Raw genomic sequence first — 19,171 nt, 5'->3', positions numbered from 1 at the left:
GTAATACTGCGTGGTACCCATCCCATGGGTCCCAAATCTCCAGGTTCAAGGGCATCTGCCTACATCGAAAACATGCATGAGAAACCCAGAAGATGGTCCATTGAGTGATCGGGAAAGGTTTCTAAAACGCACCTCATTTCTCATCTCCTTGTGCTCGGGTTCGCCATTCCAGCCGCTTTACTAGCAATCTCCCTCCTTGGAGAATCAGCACCTTTAACCTCCTGTTCCATACAGGTTGCAATTTGTCCTGAGGGTGAACGGGAAGAGGGGGAACCAATGAGAGACTAGCTCTAGGTGTTGGGACAGGCACAGGTCACTCTATTTTCCCATCAGGAAGAAGAATTAAGCACAGGCTCAGTCTGCCGCCCGGAAGCAGAATAGGGCCTAAAGCAATCCTGCGCTTTTGCGGCCAGCTCCCTAGAGAGCGAGTTGAAAAATGGAGCTCAGGGGCACTGCAATTCACAAACCTGCAGACTTATAAATGATAACTCTCGTCTACAAATATATTGAGGGAAGGCAACAAAGAGGATTTGAAAGCAAGGCAGAATTGCAGGAAACAGATTTCAGGAGGCAGATTCGAATCGCCTTTAAAGCACAGGAAAAGCGGCAAAACCTCGACAATGATGCCCTTGGCCAAAAAGGGCGTATGCGTTTTTTCCTGAATATATTCAGGAAAAAACGCATACGCCCTTTTTGGCCAACCAAGCAACCTGGAAAGGCAAATCAGCGCTACAAAGAAGTCTCGCTTCCCATCGGTCAAAAGGGCCATGCTGAATAAAGTGTCAAAACCAGAAATGCAGGACAGGCCACGGAGAAACGGGAGCCTTGCTACGCTGATGGGCGGGATGTAAATTGCCAACAGCCACTCTGGAGAAGTGTACGGTGTGTCCTGAAACATTTACAAAACTCAGCTTAGAGAGCATAGGGCACTTCCACTCATGGGCGTATAAATTAGGAAAACTAAAAATCAGCAAGACACAAGCACCCCAAAGTTTAGGGCTGCTCTGTTGACAAGAACCTCCACTTCGTTACACCTTAAATATCCCAGGAAAGAGAAAAATGGATAAAGAAGTTGTGGTCCTTATGTACAATGGAATATCACTCAGCCATGAAATCAACGTCATAAGGCTAGTAGCAACATGATGAGTGGATTTAGGTACGACGATTCTAAGTGTAATAAGTCACACAGAAAAAGACACTTATCATAAGATATCACCTATAGAGGGAATGTAAAAACCGCTGCCCTTGAACTGAATTACAAAACAGAACAGAGTCACACGGTTAGAAAACACACTATGGCTGCCTAACGGGAAAGGTGAGGTGGGGTGATGCATAAAACAAGGGTTTCAAATTAGCTCAGATACCGTTCCATAAACCCAATACGTAATAGACAAGACCTACTCCTTGCTCAGGGAACTGGACTCAACACCCCCTATTCACCGCCCAAGAGTATATCTGACTAGTAAGAATCTTAAAACCTATGTATTGATATCTCTCTGTAAGTGAGTCAAGTGGGTGTAAAGCTGCATAAACACAGCAGTGAAAAGCAGCTAAACCCCATTATAAAACTCAATTAATTTTAAAAACCCGTGAAACAAAGACAGTGAAAGGGAGAGAAATTCTTACAAAATTCGTTCAGGCGCTGTGATGCCACCTGGATTGACCATATCTAGACCCGCAGCTGATTGAGACATAAGGGTGGACACTGTTTGGGCTGAGGGGTTTGGTGAGGTTCGGTGAGCAAACGCAGACGCTTTAAAGTAATACTGCGTGGTACCCATCCCATGGGTCCCAAATCTCCAGGTTCAAGGGCATCTGCCTACATCGAAAACATGCATGAGAAACCCAGAAGATGGTCCACCGAGTGATCGGGAAAGGTTTCTAAAACGCACCTCATTTCTCGTCTCCTTGTGCTCGGGTTCGCCATTCCAGCCGCTTTACTAGCAATCTCCCTCCTTGCAGAATCAGCACCTTTAACCTCCTGTTCCATACAGGTGGCAATTTGAACTGAGGGTGAACGGGAAGACGGGGAACCAATGAGAGACTAGCTCTAGGTGTTGGGACAGGCACAGGTCACTCTATTTTCCCATCAGGAAGAAGAATTAACCACAGGCTCAGTCTGCCGCCCGGAAGCAGAATAGGGCCTAAAGCAATCCTGCGCTTTTGCGGCCAGCTCCCAAGAGAGCGAGTTGAAAAATGGAGCTCAGGGGCACTGCAATTCACAAACCTGCAGACTTATAAATGATAACTCTCGTCTACAAATATATTGAGGGAAGGCAACAAAGAGGATTTGAAAGCAAGGCAGAATTGCAGGAAACAGATTTCAGGAGGCAGATTCGAATCGCCTTTAAAGCACAGGAAAAGCGGCAAAACCTCGACAATGATGCCCTTGGCCAAAAAGGGCGTATGCGTTTTTTCCTGAATATATTCAGGAAAAAACGCATACGCCCTTTTTGGCCAACCAAGCAACCTGGAAAGGCAAATCAGCGCTACAAAGAAGTCTCGCTTCCCATCGGTCAAAAGGGCCATGCTGAATAAAGTGTCAAAACCAGAAATGCAGGACAGGCCACGGAGAAACGGGAGCCTTGCTACGCTGATGGGCGGGATGTAAATTGCCAACAGCCACTCTGGAGAAGTGTACGGTGTGTCCTGAAACATTTACAAAACTCAGCTTAGAGAGCATAGGGCACTTCCACTCATGGGCGTATAAATTGGGAAAACTAAAAATCAGCAAGACACAAGCACCCCAAAGTTTAGGGCTGCTCTGTTGACAAGAACCTCCACTTCGTTACACCTTAAATATCCCAGGAAAGAGAAAAATGGATAAAGAAGTTGTGGTCCTTATGTACAATGGAATATCACTCAGCCATGAAATCAACGTCATAAGGCTAGTAGCAGCATGATGAGTGGATTTAGGTACGACGATTCTAAGTGTAATAAGTCACACAGAAAAAGACACTTATCATAAGATATCACCTATAGAGGGAATGTAAAAACCGCTGCCCTTGAACTGAATTACAAAACAGAACAGAGTCACACGGTTAGAAAACACACTATGGCTGCCTAACGGGAAAGGTGAGGTGGGGTGATGCATAAAACAAGGGTTTCAAATTAGCTCAGATACCGTTCCATAAACCCAATACGTAATAGACAAGACCTACTCCTTGCTCAGGGAACTGGACTCAACACCCCCTATTCACCGCCCAAGAGTATATCTGACTAGTAAGAATCTTAAAACCTATGTATTGATATCTCTCTGTAAGTGAGTCAAGTGGGTGTAAAGCTGCATAAACACAGCAGTGAAAAGCAGCTAAACCCCATTATAAAACTCAATTAATTTTAAAAACCCGTGAAACAAAGACAGTGAAAGGGAGAGAAATTCTTACAAAATTCGTTCAGGCGCTGTGATGCCACCTGGATTGACCATATCTAGACCCGCAGCTGATTGAGACATAAGGGTGGACACTCTTGGGGCTGAGGGGTTTGGTGAGGTTCGGTGAGCAAACGCAGACGCTTTAAAGTAATACTGCGTGGTACCCATCCCATGGGTCCCAAATCTCCAGGTTCAAGGGCATCTGCCTACATCGAAAACATGCATGAGAAACCCAGAAGATGGTCCACCGAGTGATCGGGAAAGGTTTCTAAAACGCACCTCATTTCTCGTCTCCTTGTGCTCGGGTTCGCCATTCCAGCCGCTTTACTAGCAATCTCCCTCCTTGCAGAATCAGCACCTTTAACCTCCTGTTCCATACAGGTGGCAATTTGAACTGAGGATGAACGGGAAGACGGGGAACCAATGAGAGACTAGCTCTAGGTGTTGGGACAGGCACAGGTCACTCTATTTTCCCATCAGGAAGAAGAATTAACCACAGGCTCAGTCTGCCGCCCGGAAGCAGAATAGGGCCTAAAGCAATCCTGCGCTTTTGCGGCCAGCTCCCAAGAGAGCGAGTTGAAAAATGGAGCTCAGGGGCACTGCAATTTACAATCCTGCAGACTTATAAATGATAACTCTCGTCTACAAATATATTGAGGGAAGGCAACAAAGAGGATTTGAAAGCAAGGCAGAATTGCAGGAAACAGATTTCAGGAGGCAGATTCGAATCGCCTTTAAAGCACAGGTAAAGCGGCAAAACCTCGACAATGATGCCCTTGGCCAAAAAGGGCGTATGCGTTTTTTCCTGAATATATTCAGGAAAAAACGCATACGCCCTTTTTGGCCAACCAAGCAACCTGGAAAGGCAAATCAGCGCTACAAAGAAGTCTCGCTTCCCATTGGTCAAAAGGGCCATGCTGAATAAAGTGTCAAAACCAGAAATGCAGGACAGGCCACGGAGAAACGGGAGCCTTGCTACGCTGATGGGCGGGATGTAAATTGCCAACAGCCACCCTGGAGAAGTGTACGGTGTGTCCTGAAACATTTACAAAACTCAGCTTAGAGAGCATAGGGCACTTCCACTCATGGGCGTATAAATTGGGAAAACTAAAAATCAGCAAGACACAAGCACCCCAAAGTTTAGGGCTGCTCTGTTGACAAGAACCTCCACTTCGTTGCACCTTAAATATCCCAGGAAAGAGAAAAATGGATAAAGAAGTTGTGGTCCTTATGTACAATGGAATATCACTCAGCCATGAAATCAACGTCATAAGGCTAGTAGCAGCATGATGAGTGGATTTAGGTACGACGATTCTAAGTCAAATAAGTCACACAGAAAAAGACACTTATCATAAGATATCACCGATAGAGGGAATGTAAAAACCGCTGCCCTTGAACTGAATTACAAAACAGAACAGAGTCACACGGTTAGAAAACACACTATGGCTGCCTAACGGGAAAGGTGAGGTGGGGTGATGCATAAAACAAGGGTTTCAAATTAGCTCAGATACCGTTCCATAAACCCAATACGTAATAGACAAGACCTACTCCTTGCCCAGGGAACTGGACTCACCACCCCCTATTCACCGCCCAAGAGTATATCTGACTAGTAAGAATCTTAAAACCTATGTATTGATATCTCTCTGTAAGTGAGTCAAGTGGGTGTAAAGCTGCATAAACACAGCAGTGAAAAGCAGCTAAACCCCATTATAAAACGAAATTAATTTTAAAAACCCGTGAAACAAAGACAGTGAAAGGGAGAGAAATTCTTACAAAATTCGTTCAGGCGCTGTGATGCCACCTGGATTGACCATATCTAGACCCGCAGCTGATTGAGACATAAGGGTGGACACTCTTGGGGCTGAGGGGTTTGGTGAGGTTCGGTGAGCAAACGCAGACGCTTTAAAGTAATACTGCGTGGTACCCATCCCATGGGTCCCAAATCTCCAGGTTCAAGGGCATCTGCCTACATCGAAAACATGCATGAGAAACCCAGAAGATGGTCCATTGAGTGATCGGGAAAGGTTTCTAAAACGCACCTCATTTCTCATCTCCTTGTGCTCGGGTTCGCCATTCCAGCCGCTTTACTAGCAATCTCCCTCCTTGGAGAATCAGCACCTTTAACCTCCTGTTCCATACAGGTTGCAATTTGTCCTGAGGGTGAACGGGAAGAGGGGGAACCAATGAGAGACTAGCTCTAGGTGTTGGGACAGGCACAGGTCACTCTATTTTCCCATCAGGAAGAAGAATTAAGCACAGGCTCAGTCTGCCGCCCGGAAGCAGAATAGGGCCTAAAGCAATCCTGCGCTTTTGCGGCCAGCTCCCAAGAGAGCGAGTTGAAAAATGGAGCTCAGGGGCACTGCAATTCACAAACCTGCAGACTTATAAATGATAACTCTCGTCTACAAATATATTGAGGGAAGGCAACAAAGAGGATTTGAAAGCAAGGCAGAATTGCAGGAAACAGATTTCAGGAGGCAGATTCGAATCGCCTTTAAAGCACAGGAAAAGCGGCAAAACCTCGACAATGATGCCCTTGGCCAAAAAGGGCGTATGCGTTTTTTCCTGAATATATTCAGGAAAAAACGCATACGCCCTTTTTGGCCAACCAAGCAACCTGGAAAGGCAAATCAGCGCTACAAAGAAGTCTCGCTTCCCATCGGTCAAAAGGGCCATGCTGAATAAAGTGTCAAAACCAGAAATGCAGGACAGGCCACGGAGAAACGGGAGCCTTGCTACGCTGATGGGCGGGATGTAAATTGCCAACAGCCACTCTGGAGAAGTGTACGGTGTGTCCTGAAACATTTACAAAACTCAGCTTAGAGAGCATAGGGCACTTCCACTCATGGGCGTATAAATTAGGAAAACTAAAAATCAGCAAGACACAAGCACCCCAAAGTTTAGGGCTGCTCTGTTGACAAGAACCTCCACTTCGTTACACCTTAAATATCCCAGGAAAGAGAAAAATGGATAAAGAAGTTGTGGTCCTTATGTACAATGGAATATCACTCAGCCATGAAATCAACGTCATAAGGCTAGTAGCAACATGATGAGTGGATTTAGGTACGACGATTCTAAGTGTAATAAGTCACACAGAAAAAGACACTTATCATAAGATATCACCTATAGAGGGAATGTAAAAACCGCTGCCCTTGAACTGAATTACAAAACAGAACAGAGTCACACGGTTAGAAAACACACTATGGCTGCCTAACGGGAAAGGTGAGGTGGGGTGATGCATAAAACAAGGGTTTCAAATTAGCTCAGATACCGTTCCATAAACCCAATACGTAATAGACAAGACCTACTCCTTGCTCAGGGAACTGGACTCAACACCCCCTATTCACCGCCCAAGAGTATATCTGACTAGTAAGAATCTTAAAACCTATGTATTGATATCTCTCTGTAAGTGAGTCAAGTGGGTGTAAAGCTGCATAAACACAGCAGTGAAAAGCAGCTAAACCCCATTATAAAACTCAATTAATTTTAAAAACCCGTGAAACAAAGACAGTGAAAGGGAGAGAAATTCTTACAAAATTCGTTCAGGCGCTGTGATGCCACCTGGATTGACCATATCTAGACCCGCAGCTGATTGAGACATAAGGGTGGACACTGTTTGGGCTGAGGGGTTTGGTGAGGTTCGGTGAGCAAACGCAGACGCTTTAAAGTAATACTGCGTGGTACCCATCCCATGGGTCCCAAATCTCCAGGTTCAAGGGCATCTTCCTACATCGAAAACATGCATGAGAAACCCAGAAGATGGTCCACCGAGTGATCGGGAAAGGTTTCTAAAACGCACCTCATTTCTCGTCTCCTTGTGCTCGGGTTCGCCATTCCAGCCGCTTTACTAGCAATCTCCCTCCTTGCAGAATCAGCACCTTTAACCTCCTGTTCCATACAGGTGGCAATTTGAACTGAGGGTGAACGGGAAGACGGGGAACCAATGAGAGACTAGCTCTAGGTGTTGGGACAGGCACAGGTCACTCTATTTTCCCATCAGGAAGAAGAATTAACCACAGGCTCAGTCTGCCGCCCGGAAGCAGAATAGGGCCTAAAGCAATCCTGCGCTTTTGCGGCCAGCTCCCAAGAGAGCGAGTTGAAAAATGGAGCTCAGGGGCACTGCAATTCACAAACCTGCAGACTTATAAATGATAACTCTCGTCTACAAATATATTGAGGGAAGGCAACAAAGAGGATTTGAAAGCAAGGCAGAATTGCAGGAAACAGATTTCAGGAGGCAGATTCGAATCGCCTTTAAAGCACAGGAAAAGCGGCAAAACCTCGACAATGATGCCCTTGGCCAAAAAGGGCGTATGCGTTTTTTCCTGAATATATTCAGGAAAAAACGCATACGCCCTTTTTGGCCAACCAAGCAACCTGGAAAGGCAAATCAGCGCTACAAAGAAGTCTCGCTTCCCATCGGTCAAAAGGGCCATGCTGAATAAAGTGTCAAAACCAGAAATGCAGGACAGGCCACGGAGAAACGGGAGCCTTGCTACGCTGATGGGCGGGATGTAAATTGCCAACAGCCACTCTGGAGAAGTGTACGGTGTGTCCTGAAACATTTACAAAACTCAGCTTAGAGAGCATAGGGCACTTCCACTCATGGGCGTATAAATTGGGAAAACTAAAAATCAGCAAGACACAAGCACCCCAAAGTTTAGGGCTGCTCTGTTGACAAGAACCTCCACTTCGTTACACCTTAAATATCCCAGGAAAGAGAAAAATGGATAAAGAAGTTGTGGTCCTTATGTACAATGGAATATCACTCAGCCATGAAATCAACGTCATAAGGCTAGTAGCAGCATGATGAGTGGATTTAGGTACGACGATTCTAAGTGTAATAAGTCACACAGAAAAAGACACTTATCATAAGATATCACCTATAGAGGGAATGTAAAAACCGCTGCCCTTGAACTGAATTACAAAACAGAACAGAGTCACACGGTTAGAAAACACACTATGGCTGCCTAACGGGAAAGGTGAGGTGGGGTGATGCATAAAACAAGGGTTTCAAATTAGCTCAGATACCGTTCCATAAACCCAATACGTAATAGACAAGACCTACTCCTTGCTCAGGGAACTGGACTCAACACCCCCTATTCACCGCCCAAGAGTATATCTGACTAGTAAGAATCTTAAAACCTATGTATTGATATCTCTCTGTAAGTGAGTCAAGTGGGTGTAAAGCTGCATAAACACAGCAGTGAAAAGCAGCTAAACCCCATTATAAAACTCAATTAATTTTAAAAACCCGTGAAACAAAGACAGTGAAAGGGAGAGAAATTCTTACAAAATTCGTTCAGGCGCTGTGATGCCACCTGGATTGACCATATCTAGACCCGCAGCTGATTGAGACATAAGGGTGGACACTCTTGGGGCTGAGGGGTTTGGTGAGGTTCGGTGAGCAAACGCAGACGCTTTAAAGTAATACTGCGTGGTACCCATCCCATGGGTCCCAAATCTCCAGGTTCAAGGGCATCTGCCTACATCGAAAACATGCATGAGAAACCCAGAAGATGGTCCACCGAGTGATCGGGAAAGGTTTCTAAAACGCACCTCATTTCTCGTCTCCTTGTGCTCGGGTTCGCCATTCCAGCCGCTTTACTAGCAATCTCCCTCCTTGCAGAATCAGCACCTTTAACCTCCTGTTCCATACAGGTGGCAATTTGAACTGAGGATGAACGGGAAGACGGGGAACCAATGAGAGACTAGCTCTAGGTGTTGGGACAGGCACAGGTCACTCTATTTTCCCATCAGGAAGAAGAATTAACCACAGGCTCAGTCTGCCGCCCGGAAGCAGAATAGGGCCTAAAGCAATCCTGCGCTTTTGCAGCCAGCTCCCAAGAGAGCGAGTTGAAAAATGGAGCTCAGGGGCACTGCAATTTACAATCCTGCAGACTTATAAATGATAACTCTCGTCTACAAATATATTGAGGGAAGGCAACAAAGAGGATTTGAAAGCAAGGCAGAATTGCAGGAAACAGATTTCAGGAGGCAGATTCGAATCGCCTTTAAAGCACAGGAAAAGCGGCAAAACCTCGACAATGATGCCCTTGGCCAAAAAGGGCGTATGCGTTTTTTCCTGAATATATTCAGGAAAAAACGCATACGCCTTTTTTGGCCAACCAAGCAACCTGGAAAGGCAAATCAGCGCTACAAAGAAGTCTCGCTTCCCATCGGTCAAAAGGGCCATGCTGAATAAAGTGTCAAAACCAGAAATGCAGGACAGGCCACGGAGAAACGGGAGCCTTGCTACGCTGATGGGCGGGATGTAAATTGCCAACAGCCACTCTGGAGAAGTGTACGGTGTGTCCTGAAACATTTACAAAACTCAGCTTAGAGAGCATAGGGCACTTCCACTCATGGGCGTATAAATTGGGAAAACTAAAAATCAGCAAGACACAAGCACCCCAAAGTTTAGGGCTGCTCTGTTGACAAGAACCTCCACTTCGTTGCACCTTAAATATCCCAGGAAAGAGAAAAATGGATAAAGAAGTTGTGGTCCTTATGTACAATGGAATATCACTCAGCCATGAAATCAACGTCATAAGGCTAGTAGCAGCATGATGAGTGGATTTAGGTACGACGATTCTAAGTCAAATAAGTCACACAGAAAAAGACACTTATCATAAGATATCACCGATAGAGGGAATGTAAAAACCGCTGCCCTTGAACTGAATTACAAAACAGAACAGAGTCACACGGTTAGAAAACACACTATGGCTGCCTAACGGGAAAGGTGAGGTGGGGTGATGCATAAAACAAGGGTTTCAAATTAGCTCAGATACCGTTCCATAAACCCAATACGTAATAGACAAGACCTACTCCTTGCTCAGGGAACTGGACTCAACACCCCCTATTCACCGCCCAAGAGTATATCTGACTAGTAAGAATCTTAAAACCTATGTATTGATATCTCTCTGTAAGTGAGTCAAGTGGGTGTAAAGCTGCATAAACACAGCAGTGAAAAGCAGCTAAACCCCATTATAAAACTCAATTAATTTTAAAAACCCGTGAAACAAAGACAGTGAAAGGGAGAGAAATTCTTACAAAATTCGTTCAGGCGCTGTGATGCCACCTGGATTGACCATATCTAGACCCGCAGCTGATTGAGACATAAGGGTGGACACTCTTGGGGCTGAGGGGTTTGGTGAGGTTCGGTGAGCAAACGCAGACGCTTTAAAGTAATACTGCGTGGTACCCATCCCATGGGTCCCAAATCTCCAGGTTCAAGGGCATCTGCCTACATCGAAAACATGCATGAGAAACCCAGAAGATGGTCCATTGAGTGATCGGGAAAGGTTTCTAAAACGCACCTCATTTCTCATCTCCTTGTGCTCGGGTTCGCCATTCCAGCCGCTTTACTAGCAATCTCCCTCCTTGGAGAATCAGCACCTTTAACCTCCTGTTCCATACAGGTTGCAATTTGTCCTGAGGGTGAACGGGAAGAGGGGGAACCAATGAGAGACTAGCTCTAGGTGTTGGGACAGGCACAGGTCACTCTATTTTCCCATCAGGAAGAAGAATTAAGCACAGGCTCAGTCTGCCGCCCGGAAGCAGAATAGGGCCTAAAGCAATCCTGCGCTTTTGCGGCCAGCTCCCAAGAGAGCGAGTTGAAAAATGGAGCTCAGGGGCACTGCAATTCACAAACCTGCAGACTTATAAATGATAACTCTCGTCTACAAATATATTGAGGGAAGGCAACAAAGAGGATTTGAAAGCAAGGCAGAATTGCAGGAAACAGATTTCAGGAGGCAGATTCGAATCGCCTTTAAAGCACAGGAAAAGCGGCAAAACCTCGACAATGATGCCCTTGGCCAAAAAGGGCGTATGCGTTTTTTCCTGAATATATTCAGGAAAAAACGCATACGCCATTTTTGGCCAACCAAGCAACCTGGAAAGGCAAATCAGCGCTACAAAGAAGTCTCGCTTCCCATCGGTCAAAAGGGCCATGCTGAATAAAGTGTCAAAACCAGAAATGCAGGACAGGCCACGGAGAAACGGGAGCCTTGCTACGCTGATGGGCGGGATGTAAATTGCCAACAGCCACTCTGGAGAAGTGTACGGTGTGTCCTGAAACATTTACAAAACTCAGCTTAGAGAGCATAGGGCACTTCCACTCATGGGCGTATAAATTAGGAAAACTAAAAATCAGCAAGACACAAGCACCCCAAAGTTTAGGGCTGCTCTGTTGACAAGAACCTCCACTTCGTTACACCTTAAATATCCCAGGAAAGAGAAAAATGAATAAAGAAGTTGTGGTCCTTATGTACAATGGAATATCACTCAGCCATGAAATCAACGTCATAAGGCTAGTAGCAACATGATGAGTGGATTTAGGTACGACGATTCTAAGTGTAATAAGTCACACAGAAAAAGACACTTATCATAAGATATCACCTATAGAGGGAATGTAAAAACCGCTGCCCTTGAACTGAATTACAAAACAGAACAGAGTCACACGGTTAGAAAACACACTATGGCTGCCTAACGGGAAAGGTGAGGTGGGGTGATGCATAAAACAAGGGTTTCAAATTAGCTCAGATACCGTTCCATAAACCCAATACGTAATAGACAAGACCTACTCCTTGCTCAGGGAACTGGACTCAACACCCCCTATTCACCGCCCAAGAGTATATCTGACTAGTAAGAATCTTAAAACCTATGTATTGATATCTCTCTGTAAGTGAGTCAAGTGGGTGTAAAGCTGCATAAACACAGCAGTGAAAAGCAGCTAAACCCCATTATAAAACTCAATTAATTTTAAAAACCCGTGAAACAAAGACAGTGAAAGGGAGAGAAATTCTTACAAAATTCGTTCAGGCGCTGTGATGCCACCTGGATTGACCATATCTAGACCCGCAGCTGATTGAGACATAAGGGTGGACACTCTTGGGGCTGAGGGGTTTGGTGAGGTTCGGTGAGCAAACGCAGACGCTTTAAAGTAATACTGCGTGGTACCCATCCCATGGGTCCCAAATCTCCAGGTTCAAGGGCATCTGCCTACATCGAAAACATGCATGAGAAACCCAGAAGATGGTCCACCGAGTGATCGGGAAAGGTTTCTAAAACGCACCTCATTTCTCGTCTCCTTGTGCTCGGGTTCGCCATTCCAGCCGCTTTACTAGCAATCTCCCTCCTTGCAGAATCAGCACCTTTAACCTCCTGTTCCATACAGGTGGCAATTTGAAATGAGGATGAACGGGAAGACGGGGAACCAATGAGAGACTAGCTCTAGGTGTTGGGACAGGCACAGGTCACTCTATTTTCCCATCAGGAAGAAGAATTAACCACAGGCTCAGTCTGCCGCCCGGAAGCAGAATAGGGCCTAAAGCAATCCTGCGCTTTTGCGGCCAGCTCCCAAGAGAGCGAGTTGAAAAATGGAGCTCAGGGGCACTGCAATTTACAATCCTGCAGACTTATAAATGATAACTCTCGTCTACAAATATATTGAGGGAAGGCAACAAAGAGGATTTGAAAGCAAGGCAGAATTGCAGGAAACAGATTTCAGGAGGCAGATTCGAATCGCCTTTAAAGCACAGGAAAAGAGGCAAAACCTCGACAATGATGCCCTTGGCCAAAAAGGGCGTATGCGTTTTTTCCTGAATATATTCAGGAAAAAACGCATACGCCCTTTTTGGCCAACCAAGCAACCTGGAAAGGCAAATCAGCGCTACAAAGAAGTCTCGCTTCCCATCGGTCAAAAGGGCCATGCTGAATAAAGTGTCAAAACCAGAAATGCAGGACAGGCCACGGAGAAACGGGAGCCTTGCTACGCTGATGGGCGGGATGTAAATTGCCAACAGCCACTCTGGAGAAGTGTACGGTGTGTCCTGAAACATTTACAAAACTCAGCTTAGAGAGCATAGGGCACTTCCACTCATGGGCGTATAAATTGGGAAAACTAAAAATCAGCAAGACACAAGCACCCCAAAGTTTAGGGCTGCTCTGTTGACAAGAACCTCCACTTCGTTGCACCTTAAATATCCCAGGAAAGAGAAAAATGGATAAAGAAGTTGTGGTCCTTATGTACAATGGAATATCACTCAGCCATGAAATCAACGTCATAAGGCTAGTAGCAGCATGATGAGTGGATTTAGGTACGACGATTCTAAGTGTAATAAGTCACACAGAAAAAGACACTTATCATAAGATATCACCGATAGAGGGAATGTAACAACCGCTGCCCTTGAACTGAATTACAAAACAGAACAGAGTCACACGGTTAGAAAACACACTATGGCTGCCTAACGGGAAAGGTGAGGTGGGGTGATGCATAAAACAAGGGTTTCAAATTAGCTCAGATACCGTTCCATAAACCCAATACGTAATAGACAAGACCTACTCCTTGCTCAGGGAACTGGACTCACCACCCCCTATTCACCGCCCAAGAGTATATCTGACTAGTAAGAATCTTAAAACCTATGTATTGATATCTCTCTGTAAGTGAGTCAAGTGGGTGTAAAGCTGCATAAACACAGCAGTGAAAAGCAGCTAAACCCCATTATAAAACGAAATTAATTTTAAAAACCCGTGAAACAAAGACAGTGAAAGGGAGAGAAATTCTTACAAAATTCGTTCAGGCGCTGTGATGCCACCTGGATTGACCATATCTAGACCCGCAGCTGATTGAGACATAAGGGTGGACACTCTTGGGGCTGAGGGGTTTGGTGAGGTTCGGTGAGCAAACGCAGACGCTTTAAAGTAATACTGCGTGGTACCCATCCCATGGGTCCCAAATCTCCAGGTTCAAGGGCATCTGCCTACATCGAAAACATGCATGAGAAACCCAGAAGATGGTCCATTGAGTGATCGGGAAAGGTTTCTAAAACGCACCTCATTTCTCATCTCCTTGTGCTCGGGTTCGCCATTCCAGCCGCTTTACTAGCAATCTCCCTCCTTGGAGAATCAGCACCTTTAACCTCCTGTTCCATACAGGTTGCAATTTGTCCTGAGGGTGAACGGGAAGAGGGGGAACCAATGAGAGACTAGCTCTAGGTGTTGGGACAGGCACAGGTCACTCTATTTTCCCATCAGTAAGAAGAATTAAGCACAGGCTCAGTCTGCCGCCCGGAAGCAGAATAGGGCCTAAAGCAATCCTGCGCTTTTGCGGCCAGCTCCCAAGAGAGCGAGTTGAAAAATGGAGCTCAGGGGCACTGCAATTCACAAACCTGCAGACTTATAAATGATAACTCTCGTCTACAAATATATTGAGGGAAGGCAACAAAGAGGATTTGAAAGCAAGGCAGAATTGCAGGAAACAGATTTCAGGAGGCAGATTCGAATCGCCTTTAAAGCACAGGAAAAGCGGCAAAACCTCGACAATGATGCCCTTGGCCAAAAAGGGCGTATGCGTTTTTTCCTGAATATATTCAGGAAAAAACGCATACGCCCTTTTTGGCCAACCAAGCAACCTGGAAAGGCAAATCAGCGCTACAAAGAAGTCTCGCTTCCCATCGGTCAAAAGGGCCATGCTGAATAAAGTGTCAAAACCAGAAATGCAGGACAGGCCACGGAGAAACGGGAGCCTTGCTACGCTGATGGGCGGGATGTAAATTGCCAACAGCCACTCTGGAGAAGTGTACGGTGTGTCCTGAAACATTTACAAAACTCAGCTTAGAGAGCATAGGGCACTTCCACTCATGGGCGTATAAATTAGGAAAACTAAAAATCAGCAAGACACAAGCACCCCAAAGTTTAGGGCTGCTCTGTTGACAAGAACCTCCACTTCGTTACACCTTAAATATCCCAGGAAAGAGAAAAATGGATAAAGAAGTTGTGGTCCTTATGTACAATGGAATATCACTCAGCCATGAAATCAACGTCATAAGGCTAGTAGCAACATGATGAGTGGATTTAGGTACGACGATTCTAAGTGTAATAAGTCACACAGAAAAAGACACTTATCATAAGATATCACCTATAGAGGGAATGTAAAAACCGCTGCCCTTGAACTGAATTACAAAACAGAACAGAGTCACACGGTTAGAAAACACACTATGGCTGCCTAACGGGAAAGGTGAGGTGGGGTGATGCATAAAACAAGGGTTTCAAATTAGCTCAGATACCGTTCCATAAACCCAATACGTAATAGACAAGACCTACTCCTTGCTCAGGGAACTGGACTCAACACCCCCTATTCACCGCCCAAGAGTATATCTGACTAGTAAGAATCTTAAAACCTATGTATTGATATCTCTCTGTAAGTGAGTCAAGTGGGTGTAAAGCTGCATAAACACAGCAGTGAAAAGCAGCTAAACCCCATTATAAAACTCAATTAATTTAAAAAACCCGTGAAACAAAGACAGTGAAAGGGAGAGAAATTCTTACAAAATTCGTTCAGGCGCTGTGATGCCACCTGGATTGACCATATCTAGACCCGCAGCTGATTGAGACATAAGGGTGGACACTGTTTGGGCTGAGGGGTTTGGTGAGGTTCGGTGAGCAAACGCAGACGCTTTAAAGTAATACTGCGTGGTACCCATCCCATGGGTCCCAAATCTCCAGGTTCAAGGGCATCTTCCTACATCGAAAACATGCATGAGAAACCCAGAAGATGGTCCACCGAGTGATCGGGAAAGGTTTCTAAAACGCACCTCATTTCTCGTCTCCTTGTGCTCGGGTTCGCCATTCCAGCCGCTTTACTAGCAATCTCCCTCCTTGGAGAATCAGCACCTTTAACCTCCTGTTCCATACAGGTGGCAATTTGAACTGAGGATGAACGGGAAGACGGGGAACCAATGAGAGACTAGCTCTAGGTGTTGGGACAGGCACAGGTCACTCTATTTTCCCATCAGGAAGAAGAATTAACCACAGGCTCAGTCTGCCGCCCGGAAGCAGAATAGGGCCTAAAGCAATCCTGCGCTTTTGCGGCCAGCTCCCAAGAGAGCGAGTTGAAAAATGGAGCTCAGGGGCACTGCAATTCACAAACCTGCAGACTTATAAATGATAACTCTCGTCTACAAATATATTGAGGGAAGGCAACAAAGAGGATTTGAAAGCAAGGCAGAATTGCAGGAAACAGATTTCAGGAAGCAGATTCGAATCGCCTTTAAAGCACAGGAAAAGCGGCAAAATCTCGACAATGATGCCCTTGGCCAAAAAGGGCGTATGCGTTTTTTCCTGAATATATTCAGGAAAAAACGCATACGCCCTTTTTGGCCAACCAAGCAACCTGGAAAGGCAAATCAGCGCTACAAAGAAGTCTCGCTTCCCATCGGTCAAAAGGGCCATGCTGAATAAAGTGTCAAAACCAGAAATGCAGGACAGGCCACGGAGAAACGGGAGCCTTGCTACGCTGATGGGCGGGATGTAAATTGCCAACAGCCACTCTGGAGAAGTGTACGGTGTGTCCTGAAACATTTACAAAACTCAGCTTAGAGAGCATAGGGCACTTCCACTCATGGGCGTATAAATTGGGAAAACTAAAAATCAGCAAGACACAAGCACCCCAAAGTTTAGGGCTGCTCTGTTGACAAGAACCTCCACTTCGTTACACCTTAAATATCCCAGGAAAGAGAAAAATGGATAAAGAAGTAGTGGTCCTTATGTACAATGGAATATCACTCAGCCATGAAATCAACGTCATAAGGCTAGTAGCAGCATGATGAGTGGATTTACGTACGACGATTCTAAGTCAAATAAGTCACACAGAAAAAGACACTTATCATAAGATATCACCGATAGAGGGAATGTAAAAACCGCTGCCCTTGAACTGAATTACAAAACAGAACAGAGTCACACGGTTAGAAAACACACTATGGCTGCCTAACGGGAAAGGTGAGGTGGGGTGATGCATAAAATAAGGGTTTCAAATTAGCTCAGATACCGTTCCATAAACCCAATACGTAATAGACAAGACCTACTCCTTGCTCAGGGAACTGGACTCAACACCCCCTATTCACCGCCCAAGAGTATATCTGACTAGTAAGAATCTTAAAACCTATGTATTGATATCTCTCTGTAAATGAGTCAAGTGGGTGTAAAGCTGCATAAACACAGCAGTGAAAAGCAGCTAAACCCCATTATAAAACTCAATTAATTTTAAAAACCCGTGAAACAAAGACAGTGAAAGGGAGAGAAATTCTCACAAAATTCGTTCAGGCGCTGTGATGCCACCTGGATTGACCATATCTAGACCCGCAGCTGATTGAGACATAAGGGTGGACACTCTTGGGGCTGAGGGGTTTGGTGAGGTTCGGTGAGCAAACGCAGACGCTTTAAAGTAATACTGCGTGGTACCCATCCCATGGGTCCCAAATCTCCAGGTTCAAGGGCATCTTCCTACATCGAAAACATGCATGAGAAACCCAGAAGATGGTCCACCGAGTGATCGGGAAAGGTTTCTAAAACGCACCTCATTTCTCGTCTCCTTGTGCTCGGGTTCGCCATTCCAGCCGCTTTACTAGCAATCTCCCTCCTTGCAGAATCAGCACCTTTAACCTCCTGTTCCATACAGGTGGCAATTTGAACTGAGGGTGAACGGGAAGACGGGGAACCAATGAGAGACTAGCTCTAGGTGTTGGGACAGGCACAGGTCACTCTATTTTCCCATCAGGAAGAAGAATTAACCACAGGCTCAGTCTGCCGCCCGGAAGCAGAATAGGGCCTAAAGCAATCCTGCGCTTTTGCGGCCAGCTCCCAAGAGAGCGAGTTGAAAATTGGAGCTCAGGGGCACTGCAATTCACAAACCTGCAGACTTATAAATGATAACTCTCGTCTACAAATATATTGAGGGAAGGCAACAAAGAGGATTTGAAAGCAAGGCAGAATTGCAGGAAACAGATTTCAGGAGGCAGATTCGAATCGCCTTTAAAGCACAGGAAAAGCGGCAAAACCTCGACAATGATGCCCTTGGCCAAAAAGGGCGTATGCGTTTTTTCCTGAATATATTCAGGAAAAAACGCATACGCCCTTTTTGGCCAACCAAGCAACCTGGAAAGGCAAATCAGCGCTACAAAGAAGTCTCGCTTCCCATCGGTCAAAAGGGCCATGCTGAATAAAGTGTCAAAACCAGAAATGCAGGACAGGCCACGGAGAAACGGGAGCCTTGCTACGCTGATGGGCGGGATGTAAATTGCCAACAGCCACTCTGGAGAAGTGTACGGTGTGTCCTGAAACATTTACAAAACTCAGCTTAGAGAGCATAGGGCACTTCCACTCATGGGCGTATAAATTGGGAAAACTAAAAATCAGCAAGACACAAGCACCCCAAAGTTTAGGGCTGCTCTGTTGACAAGAACCTCCACTTCGTTGCACCTTAAATATCCCAGGAAAGAGAAAAATGGATAAAGAAGTTGTGGTCCTTATGTACAATGGAATATCACTCAGCCATGAAATCAACGTCATAAGACTAGTAGCAGCATGATGAGTGGATTTAGGTACGACGATTCTAAGTCAAATAAGTCACACAGAAAAAGACACTTATCATAAGATATCACCGATAGAGGGAATGTAAAAACCGCTGCCCTTGAACTGAATTACAAAACAGAACAGAGTCACAGGGTTAGAAAACACACTATGGCTGCCTAACGGGAAAGGTGAGGTGGGGTGATGCATAAAACAAGGGTTTCAAATTAGCTCAGATACCGTTCCATAAACCCAATACGTAATAGACAAGACCTACTCCTTGCTCAGGGAACTGGACTCAACACCCCCTATTCACCGCCCAAGAGTATATCTGACTAGTAAGAATCTTAAAACCTATGTATTGATATCTCTCTGTAAGTGAGTCAAGTGGGTGTAAAGCTGCATAAACACAGCAGTGAAAAGCAGCTAAACCCCATTATAAAACTC

The sequence above is a fragment of the Eschrichtius robustus genome, chromosome 7 (genome assembly GCF_028021215.1).
Source record: "Eschrichtius robustus isolate mEscRob2 chromosome 7, mEscRob2.pri, whole genome shotgun sequence".
NCBI classification, from domain to species: domain Eukaryota; kingdom Metazoa; phylum Chordata; class Mammalia; order Artiodactyla; family Eschrichtiidae; genus Eschrichtius; species Eschrichtius robustus.
Note: the sequence above shows the minus strand (reverse complement) of the source record.